General features: G+C 40.3%; 1 long non-coding RNA gene across 2 annotated transcripts; it reads right to left on the minus strand.

Annotated features, from left to right (window-relative positions):
* Positions 1–10532, minus strand: LOC135447406 (uncharacterized). 2 transcript variants are annotated; one of them, XR_010440104.1, is made up of 4 exons: positions 10481–10532; positions 9138–9238; positions 6151–6251; positions 1–1990 (listed from the first exon to the last, which is right to left on the minus strand). It is a non-coding gene; the product is annotated as an uncharacterized LOC135447406 (long non-coding RNA). The 2 variants fall into 2 exon arrangements; XR_010440103.1 differs by having other exon boundaries at positions 9138–9199; positions 10481–10526.
* Between the last annotated feature and the right edge of the window lie 972 nt (positions 10533–11504).

Raw genomic sequence — 11504 nt, forward strand, 5'->3', positions numbered from 1 at the left:
ACAGCTGTATGCTATGCCAGATACACTTTTTGCTGCATGCCAAGTTACACTGTTTTTTTCTTCTTGCGCAGCTAATGTTCATTGCATTCCTATTTATAGTTCCCATCTTTTGGTCAGTTGTCACAGTTCCAAAATAAATAATGGCAAGCTGTAATGTTCCATACTGAGTGACACCAGACACTCTTTTTACCTTCTCAGCATCTCTCCTCTCACAAAGCTCATCACGGGTACCTGCTTGTCTTTCTCAGAGAAGGTGTGAAATAGTAATTACAGTGCTATAGTTAGACAAAAGAAAGTATTTACAGTTCATCTTTCTTCCACTTTGCAAAGAAACTGTGCACAAGGGATTGCATCAATCATTAAAAAAGTGGAGATATATTTAAATGTCTTTGCCTTCTTTTTTAGAGGGTAAGGTGAAACTAACACAATTGACTTCCAGCGGTGCAATGCCACTCCGCATTCAGGTGAGATGCTCATATACTTCCATTGCATTTATTTCACACATCTTGGGCATAAAGCTACATCTGTCCTCTTTGCATATACTAGCTTAAGGCAAAGTACAGGCAAATCCAGAACTGGAAAGAAATTACTACGAGAAAGTGAGATAAAGTAGGAGGAATTTTGGTTTGTTTTTTTTTAATTAGAATTTTTTAACAGAAAAAAATGGCACTGTTTCCCAAATTTACACAGCCTAATATTTTAATCATACAGGATTCTTAATATTTCCTCCGAGAATTACTCTTCCCTCCCTCTGTCTTGCTTGTTTACAGATAGTTTTCAGTATTAAATAAGAGGAAGGGTGGGGCTGTCGAGGATCTAGTGCCTCTGTCCTGTGACACTCACGTTGAACTTGGCTGAAATTTGAAAAATAAAATAAGTCCCTTGTCACACATGTTCTTCAGAAAAATAATGGCCTGCTTGTCATAAGTTAATAAATTATACAATCCCCAAATAGTCTACTACTGAGCTCATAGCATTTGTAAAACATTAACACAGTCACCACAGCAGAAACACCAGCAACCTGATGGAGTAACAAAGAAAGCAGCAGCCAGGGCTGCTACCCCTTCACCCTCTAGGGCCCAGCAATCCAGCTCCACTTTGGATAAACAGCTCTTCTTATGCTCTCAGTGTTAGTCACATGGTTCAAATAAAAAAACATTTGCATCCCAGTGCTGCAGGATCCAAGTTTAAAGGTAGATAATTTAAGAATAGTTTGTTACAGCTGGACATAATGTGTAGGTGTTTTTCTTCTGAGACAAAACCACCAACATAACGGCATTGTAAGCAAGAACGTGAGGATGAAGGGAAGAAGCAGAACAGAGGATGGTGAGATAACAGAATTCCCAGCTTGCAAATCTTTAGGCCATGTCTGTAACTGTAAAAAAACCCAGAGCTTGCAGTTTAGTTCTCAAAATCCCTGCTCTGCTTCAGATTATTTGTCCAGAACTGCGTTCTTGCGATGGAGGTTACAAGTCTAGTAGCACATAACTTGTCATATGTAAGTTGTGTATAATGAAATATTATTCAAGGAATAAAGCATCAATAGAAAAGGACACATGCCAAACTTGCCTGGTGACAAGTATTACATTGGACACGAGTGTATATGGAAAAGAGCATGTAGTTAACAAGAACATCAAATAAACTTCATGATACTTAATATTTAGAGGATGTGGAAAATTTGGAGGTCAGAGCTGTATTCTGTGGGTCTAAATTTTTGCATATCTGTTTGCTAATGATTCTTTTTAGACTCTCAGACCTGCACAAACAAAAGGCAGCCACAAGTTCAAGGGCCTGGATTGTGTTCAGGCCACTTGAATGTGACTCTGCATGTCCAATACAAGTAGGAAAAAGGAGCAGGTGGCAACAGAGAAGGTACAGTTCAGCTGAGGTCATTGTGGCTTACGAAGCCTCAAAGCCTGATGATCCCAGGAGTGAATCTGAGAGGATGAGATCACACTCAGTGAGGGAAAAATGCTGCCATCTGGTGCCTCTGGAGAAAAAGAAAAAAAAAAAAAAAAAAGGGATTATATTGATGGTGTGCTTCATCTGCAGTGGTATCAGTGCTTCTGGTTCAGTCCAGCAGACCTCCAGCTGTCTTTTTGTTGTTAGGAGGTGTTACCATTCTTCAAATCTTGCTTTAAACAAACACGTTGAAAAAGTGCATTTTACAGTGGTTTGCCCACAAGAGGAATATTGTTAAGTATTAATGTAGTCTTTAAGGCAATTTTAAGAAAGATGGTTTCAAACAAAGTCATATCTGAGAATAACATAGACCTTATTTATTATGATGAAGTTATGCATATTCACACCAAGAGATTGCAAAATGCTCTCCTATCACAAATAATATTTATTTATTTATTTTACTGTTATGTAGCAGAAGAAAATTGTAGTCTGTAAAGTACATCTGAGAGAGAATGGAGATGCTGGATTTTGCTACCAAGTTGAGTGAAAAAGTTTGACAGAACAGGAATTCAATGCATTTCTATTGCAGAACTGACTTTGACCTTGAGCATCACTGCCCAGCCTCTAATGCCCACTATTTTATCTTATGAGCATTGTAGATTATACTGACTGCATGTCAGAAGCCTCAGAGGATACAGGACCAGACACTAAACACCACTTACTTTTATAATTCGCCTTTTACATCAGCCTATTTTGGATTGTTGTTGATAGAACCTCAGAGGATGTGCCAAATATGTACTGAGACACTACACGGTCTTAGACTGAGGCAGTGTTATTTTTGTCTAAGATATTTTTATTTTTACAAGCTTTCACAGAAAGCCATAATGGTAGCTTGGAGAGGTTGAAATTACTGATTAAATGAAACCCCATACATTGCTCTATTTTAGATGTAATAAAGATAGCTCTTTCTGGGAACTTAAATTTGTTTATCCCTTGACTAAGGGAAAATCTGAGGGCCACAGGTCAGCTTCCGAATGGAAGTAAACTGAGTAAAGTGGTTCATATACCATATTCATTTTTAGACACAGCATTTTTGTAACAAAGTAGTCACAAAACCTGAGGAATGAAATTCACTCTTGCAGATAAACTAACTCCTGCAACACCATACATTTCCTAGGAAGATATTCTAGTCTAAGAACAGCTTCAAACTCATGAGGTAACCCGAGGACCAGAAAGTCTTGAAAAGGATTTATTGTACAATTCAGCTGAGCAAAGAAAAGGAACACATCCCATTTAGTTCCCAGCCCTAATGTATCTGCAGCCACCTTATACATGTTTTTCCTAAAAAATCCCTACATTTTCATTCAAAACAGAGCTGGATCCTTATATCATCAACATTACATTGAAAGAACTTGGAGTTTCTTCCTCTCCAATGGCATTGGAATTGCTTGTGGCTACATGGAGGGAGTCGGAATTTTTTAGATGTGTTCATAACTTAGGATAGAGGAGTAATTTCTTTGACCCTCCCTTGACGATGAACAAATTAGGCAACTTGAAGCCCTTCTAATATTCTTAGCCATATAATATAAAACTAGGTTTAGGAAACAACAAAAAAGCTTTGTCAGTGTCTGTGGCAGCCTTATTAACAGCCACTTCAATCATCGGTCTCCATTCACATTACAGTCTGGGAAGAGCATTTCATTTCGCACATAAAAGTGATTTTGCACAACTTCCACCTCCAAGCAAAGTAACCAAATCATGCCAGCAAGGTGATCCAAAGAGATTTCTTAGTAGCCAAACTTTTGTCTACTCCCAAGGGATTTGATGGGAGTTTTCTGTAGTAGATTGATAAATGGCTAAACAATCTTCTGAGCAAGCTGTGGGAAACATGGCTGGAAAGAGCCTGTGCCTTGTCAGTAGGCTTGTATTAACCTGGTCTACAGGCTCCACCTCTCCACTGGATCACACTTTAAGTTCCTGCCTTTTTAAAGGAGTGGGAAAACACCAGGCTAAAATAACCAGGGGTCCAGATATCCATGGCCCAGAGAAGTGGAATTATAGTAGAGATAAGTTACAGCCCTGGTGTATATGTGGGGTCTTGAGGATAACAAAACACACCTCATGGCCTCTAAAATGACTTGCCCAAAGCTTTCCAAATGACTAGATGTGTTAACCTCTGGGCCCAGGTGGCCACCATACCGTGAGATGTCCTTACAAACCTGATTAGTTTCTCAGAATGCTTTAGCCATCGGCCTACAATCATTGCTCAGTGCACTCATGCATTTCAAAACCTTTGTTGCAGGGATAAGAGAAAGATATAGCATGTCTTAGCTTTTCCTTGGTTTATGCAGATGGGTCCAGATAATTATCTGTCAGCACCATTGTCCATCTGTGCACTAGCATACGCTACTTTAAACATGTAAAAATGGCACTTTGCCTTCAGTCACAAGAGGAAAGCAGTGACTCCTGGCTTTTTTATGTCATCACTTTAGCCAACCAGCTTTTGCAAAGAAGTTTTTTTGATACACAAAATGGATGCTTAACCAGTTCTGGAAGAAAGTAATGTGCAAATATTCCATAGTAAAACTGCCACCAGCTCAGTACATGGGCATCAGCTTCCTTATGCTTTTTAAAGAATTTTTTATGCATAAATGCTACCTTAAAGAATGGCTTCTTCTTTCAACACCCAATTGCCACTGTCAGATGTAGAATGTTGGCTTCTGAAAATGAAGCAGACCCCTCAGCTATCCCCTGAAGCAGAAGTGGTTGCAGCTTGATGTAATCTGCTTCTGAAGTTCAAGTCAGCCACATAGCCCATCACACAGGATGGGGTATGAGCTCTGCTTTGCCAGATGCACATTCATCCTAATAATGTTTGTGGCTAGCATGTGCACTTATTTTATTGCAGATGGATAACATGCCTGAAAATAAGACTTGGGTCTGAAAGGCATCAGTTTCCTGCATGATTTTAATCTTGGTTTTTTTCCCCCTCCCCATTAAATCAGCTGATCAAAAAGTACACAAACTAGCTTGCATGTTCATTCTAATCCTCTCATCTATTCTCCTCCACCATGTGATCCTTTCTTCCTCAAAATGCCCGACAGCTTTGTACATTGTCAGCAGTAAGAAACCAAGTACAGGAACCTCCAGAATGTCATGGGCCTTTGACAGAAGGCAGTCCTGAGTGTTATTGCACACTTGTTGTCTCTGGATGAGGCACCCTGCTTTCTCAAAATGTCTAATGAAGAATCTTAGAAAATAGTCCCTTCCCATAAATTCTTCCTGAGAGTATTCCTTCATTTGTAGCACAAATCTTTCCTGTCAACAAATTTGCTCACTCTCCTCATAATTTCCTGCTATGCCCTCTGAAGAGATAAACTGCAAACCCTGCAACTGGCTTTTATTTCCTCATTCAGGCACTGACCAGAAAGGCATGGGGATATTCTCTTGTCGAGTAATCAGCATAAAATGCTGACTATCACAGCTGAGCAAAGAGATGGCAGTTCATGCAAAATCTGTACTCTGGAAAGAAGCCAACAGAACTTGAATAACCTCTCACCTGCTCATTGAGAAAAACAAAACAAAACAAAACAAAAAACCAACAGCACAACAAAAACAAAACCAAACAAAACATACACCTAAAAGGAAATACCTTGGATATCCATTAGTACATCTGAAACATTACATTTTCCAGCAGAGGCTACAGGAGGGAAACCAAGGTAAAGGAGTGATATTTATGAGGAAAATAATGAATGTCTACTCAATTGATTCCAGTTATTACAGAGATGGACCTGTGCAGAAAATACTTCAGCTGTTCCTTCTCCCTATCACCTAATAAGAAATCATGCAAGGAGATTTTTCTTTCCATTTTGAAGGAAAACCACAAACCACATTTTTCGGAGGACTGTTCTGCTTATCTGCTCTTACTAAGGCCAAAGAGGTAGAAGGTAAAGTTTGCTGAAACAATTTTTGCAGTAATTCCATTCTCCAGCATCTTTGAGAGGTGCCAATCTTTTGGCCACCAAAACCTCAGTTATCTCTCATAAGAAAGTAGTTGATCTAGTTTATTCTGTGATTTGTGACACAATGTTGAATTATTATGAAAATTATTCACATTTGGTCAGAGATAAGGACTGTAAGAGAAAAGCTGCTGCCCTTCAATTTCTGTGATATAGACTCACCAGATTCCTCTCATTTCCCCTCACTGGGGAATCACCCTTAGATACAGAGCCTTCTCATTCTCCTCACCTGGGAATCACAGCTGGTTCATAAACCCATCTATTGCCAGTTGCAATAGGATAAGACTCCTATGGAAGTGGTCTTCAGTTCAGATTCTACTAGCACAGTGACTGAAAGGGAGAAATGAAGAAAATTTAAACAAATACTAGGACTAAAGTGGAGAACAACATCCTGTGTTCACAGCAGAGTTCATCGTAAGATCAGAATTTGTGATATAGACTCGCAGTATTGGATTAATTTAAGAGATTTAAACCTTTGTATGCAATATTAAACGAGAAATATTAATTGGGGAAAAGAATCAATGTTATGTTAAGTTAGACAATTTGTCTTTTCCTTCATGACTGTCTAAAGACTATATGAAGGCAAGAAAAAACAAAAAACTCAAATTATGTTGGCTCACATGACTGACTCCTAATACTCACATTTCTGTGACAATTTTCCAGCAGTAAAAAAGCTTCTAAATTAAAGGTGAGATTGCTTAGTCATCAGGACTTGATGGTGTAGTTGTACCTGGCACAGGGGATTGTATTACATGACCTATGATTACCATTCTATTCCTATTCCTCTGTTGCACAAACTGCCCAGCAGAATTCCTAAAATTGAAAGGTGACTCAATCTCCCTATCCAGAAATAACATTGATATTTTTTGCAGGGGTATAAGCTCCAGCTTGCAGTGTGATGATAAAATCCTTCCTGAGACACCCAGGGAAGATCTCTACCATGTGGGAGTTTCCATCACTGTTCCTAGAGGCTTACTGAGCAATTCACATGCTTCCCACGTACCACATTTCCACCATCTGCAGCTTCCACGTGGTTTCCAGATGTCCTATTGCCACCAGCAGCCGTTTGTGAGGCAGCCTCCAGAGCAGGGCTTTCTCACCGTTTCCAGGGCAATGCAGCATGGCCACACATGTAGCCAAAGCTCACCAAAACACCATCTCCAGCCTACACAGCATCCCACCACCAGCCAGAAGGCTAAACTCAGGCCAGACCTTGTCTTAATTGCACAAAGTGATTCAGAGCAAGAGGAATTGTGTCCAGCAGGCTGCAGAGAGGATTTTTGAAGGTGGATTGCAGACGGTGAGAGCTGCTTGCAAGAGACAGGTGCCAGGAAGGGGACAGAGCTTTTGGAGGATGGGAGTGTTTTCTAATGAAGATGGCCTGAAGAAAATAATTTGTGTGCTTGAGCACGTCCAACCAGTATGGCCACCTTCAGTTAGGAAATGTGGTGTGCTCCTTCCTGATCATGGAGACTGATCTCAGAGTTGGCTGTTTTGCACAACTGCTTTCATTTTGGGTAGTTTCAGTCCATTCAGAAAAACCTTCATCTTCTTCCTCTATCATTCTCTTTCCAAAATACAGACAAGCCTTCTTTTAGATTTTGGTTTGTTTTTGGAGTTTTTTTGCTCAATGAGCAGGTGAGAAGCATAAGTGGCCAATTCAGAAAGATTGCCTGTCCCAAAATTGCAGGAAGCATTTGCATGCTCTTGTGAAAAAGATGTGGCACCTTAGTTGTTACTTGATTTTCAAGTTGTTACACCTAGACGAAGTCATAAGGTAGAAACTCACTTGGTGTTTTAAATAGCTAGTTCTGGCAAAGTGTCACCTTTCCCTCAGGTTTGGGGAGTTTGGTCTGTGAATACAGCTAATTTAGGCATTATACTGCATTCTCTTGGCTGGGTGGGTGTTGGATCAGGTGTTTGTGGCTCTGTGGGACCACCAGGTAGGTACACTCTGCAAGACCATCCCCAATGCCAAGGATTGCAGGCTTGCATTCAAGGTGGCTGGAACATGAGAATGTCACCACCAGCACCTAAAAAATGCCCTTTCTCAAGCTTCTGGCTCTGTGTTGAAGGGTTTTTTACAATACCTTACAGAGGAGATGCCTGGTGCAATCTGTGTTTCGGTGGATGCTGCAGGAGGGCTGTGGGTTGCAGACAGTGCAAGGGGGAGGGAATCAGGATCTCCTCTGAAGCTGCAAGCAGCTTATTCTAGGGACAGGCTCACAAGCAAACTTCCTCCTCTTCTCTCTTGCTGTATTTGTCAAATCAGTGTTCAAATATACCAGTCTGGTTTTGTGGAAACAAGGGCTGTTCTCTAAAGACACTGGAAGCAGGTAAAGCAGCTACCTTGGTCCTTTTGTCCAAAGGAGACAGGTTTCATTTGAACTACCAAAATATATTCTAGTTTTTTAGTCCAGGACACAAATACTGCTTTTCAAAATACTGCATTCAGCTGCCAGTCTCTTCCTATGTGAATGCACTTGATTTCCAGGTTTCCCCTCGTAAGTCTTGCTTTAGAGATTTCAGCTTTAGGGTTTTGTGTGTGTTTTTTAAAATAAAAATAATTAACCCCCCCAACCAACATCTATCTTTACATCTAAAAAGGCAAACATTACCTGTTTACTGATGGCTAGATAGAGAACAAAGCTGAGTGGTAAGAAGGTTTATTTATAATGCATTTTCCCAAAAAACAATTGCTGAAAGAAGAATATGAGAACCAGGCTTAAGCAATGGAAAAATTGCCCATCATTTAAAAATAATAAAAAAGCTGCTATATTAATCCTCAGTAAAACAATAGTTTAGTCCTTCTCCACTCTAGAAGTAAACTACAGTCTGAGCAAATGTAATATTATTCACCCAACTGTGTTCTCACTTAGGTCAAGTTTAATTAAGACTTGTTTTAATTCAAACAGTAATATCACATCCCTGATAAAGAGCAAGTTTAACCTCCCCTTGCATTGAACACCATCACGTTCCCAAGAGTTTCAGTGTTAGCTCAAGTTAATTATGTTTAAATTATTTCCTTTAGTGTGCTGATGTAAAGATCATCGTCTGACCCCTCAGAACAGGAGCAGCAAATTAAAGCTTTCTGCACTGCCAGCAAAGGCTGCCTTACCACTGCACCCTCGTGGCGGTTTGCCTGCCTTGAATTTTAACACTGAAGGGCTACATCGTGTAGAAATCATTGCTCAGTTACACTGCTTGGCTTCTTACCTCTTAAGATTCTTCCAGGGAGGTTTTCAAAATTCTTATCTTCCAAATATCTTTGTCTGGCACTGGCAGGGAAACAAAAATCACTGAGCATAAATGCTCCCCTGTGGAAGTTTTTAAGCATGGGAATGTGTAAATTGGAAGCAGTTTCTGTCTTACAGCACAGCTAATTACACAAAACTTCCAGGTGAGACAGTTGAGAAAAAAACAATGTTTCTTGGGCAGCATTCCCTTTTTGATTGTTTTAAAAAGAGCCCTTCAAACAGACAAGGGACAGGAATGAAAGAAACTGGATGAAATTGCCTCGAATCTGTTTTACAAGTTTTCAAAGTTTTTAGCCAAGGAACACTCAAATTATCAGAAAATTGGGATCTTTTTCATATATTGTGAGTATACAGATGCTCTGGTCTTAAAATCAAACCAAACAACAATGAACCAGAAGAATTTGTTTGTAGTTAGTGTTATCAGAATTCTTGTGCTGAAGACATGCCGAACGTCTGCACAAATTAAAAACCATGAAGTACACAAAGGGACCTTTTCTGATTCTGGCAAATGCTTCCTTCTGACCTTTTGTGGTGAATTTCTCCACTGTAAATAAATAAAAAATTACTTAAGGCTTTCTCCTAGAGACTTACACTTTGTGATCTGATGGGTAGGGATGATGCCAGCTGCAGAAGACAGGCCATTTTTTTCTCCTGCTGTACAGGGGTTTTCTCAGAAAAAAAAAAAAAGCTTAAAAACAGTAGAAATCTACAAGCTGTTTTTTCTTACAGCCTCTGTTCAAAAAGGGTGGCGTTAGACTTGCTGCATACCAGATGAATAAACATGATAACCTCAATGCTGACAACTTGTTTAAGAGAAGGCAGAAGGCAAATACTATGTTGTCTTCTAGCAAAAGCTTCAGAGGACTTTGTCCTTGGTTTAAAAATTAGGTCAAATACACCAATGCCTGCAGACTAGCACTCTTTTCAATGCCACCCTAGCAGGGATCTCAAAGTCCCATCCAACCTGGCCTTGAATGCTTCCAGGCATGGGAAGTTCAAAGCCATTCTTCCCTTCTCTATCACTACATGCCCTTATAAGAAGTCCCCCTTCATCTCTCTTGTAGCCCTTTTCAATACCAGAGGGCTGCTAGAAGGCCTCTTCAGGGCCTTCTCTTCTCCAGGCTGAACAACCCAAACTCAGCCTCAGCTTTCACAGGAGAGGTGTTCCAGCCCTCTGATGATCTTTGTGATGTCCTCTAGACTCCCTCCAACAGTTCCATGTCCTGCTCATGTTGGAGACACAGTACTCAGAGTGGGGGTCTTAGGAGAACAGAGTAGAGGGACAAAATCATCTCCTTTTACCTGCACATTGCTGGGTCATGTCAAGCTTCTCATTCATCAATATCCCCAGTTCTCCTCTGGGCTGCTCTCAATCCCTGCTCAGCCTGTACTTGTACTTGGGATTGCCCTGACCCAGGTGCAGGATCTTGCACCTTGTTGAACTTCATAAGGTTCACATGGGCCCACCTCTCAACTCTCCAAGGTCCCTTTGGATGGCATCCATCCCTTCCGCACGTCCACCACACCACACTGCTTGGTGCCATTGGCAAACTTGCTGTGGCTGCGTGCAATCCCCCAGTCCATGTCCATGTCACCTACTAAGATTTTAAACAACTTCTTTTCTAGCTAAGCCTTCTTTTTCCCTTTGAATCAGAAGTGTTTGTAAACATGTATATCTGCAATGTGAAATTACTTCAGTTGCATAATAACTATAATTTGTCAGTTTACAGCAGAGCAGGTTAAGGTCAAATTTACATGCTGTGTTTGAAAGTACATCTGGCATTAGAAGAGCCAAGGATGCTGCAAGCTTTTTTCTGAAGAAAAAAGCTTCCCCTCACGTCCCTTCACTCTGCCAAGTAGCCTCCCTAGTTTTTGTTTGAAGCTGAAATTAGCTAGTTTGGGACTGGTTTGGAAATTCGTTTTTGCTGAAGAGAGGAGGGCCATTCAAGTGTGGGAAAAACTGTTTAGTAACAAGGTGTCAGATAGCTTTGAGCCCAAGTTGAAAACCTAAGTTTTTCCTTTCTATTTGCTAACTATGCTTAACCTTGAAGTAGTACTGATTGCATGGGGTAGGAGCAATTTGGCCACTTTGCTTAAGTGCCTGGGTATAAAAGCCTCTAGAAGAAAATCCATCAAGATGAAAAAAAAAGTCTTTCAGATCAACACAGTATGTTTCGATTAAGCCTGTTCCAGTTAATGCAAAATCTAGAGTTTCATTTAACCTTTGCTGCATATTTGGGAAGCCATAATCTCAAAATACATTGGAAGCCACTTTTGCTCAGACAAACAGAAAAGTTAGGGGGTATTTAAATACCCAAATCCAGAT

This window comes from Zonotrichia leucophrys, chromosome 4 (assembly GCF_028769735.1).
Source record: "Zonotrichia leucophrys gambelii isolate GWCS_2022_RI chromosome 4, RI_Zleu_2.0, whole genome shotgun sequence".
NCBI classification, from domain to species: domain Eukaryota; kingdom Metazoa; phylum Chordata; class Aves; order Passeriformes; family Passerellidae; genus Zonotrichia; species Zonotrichia leucophrys.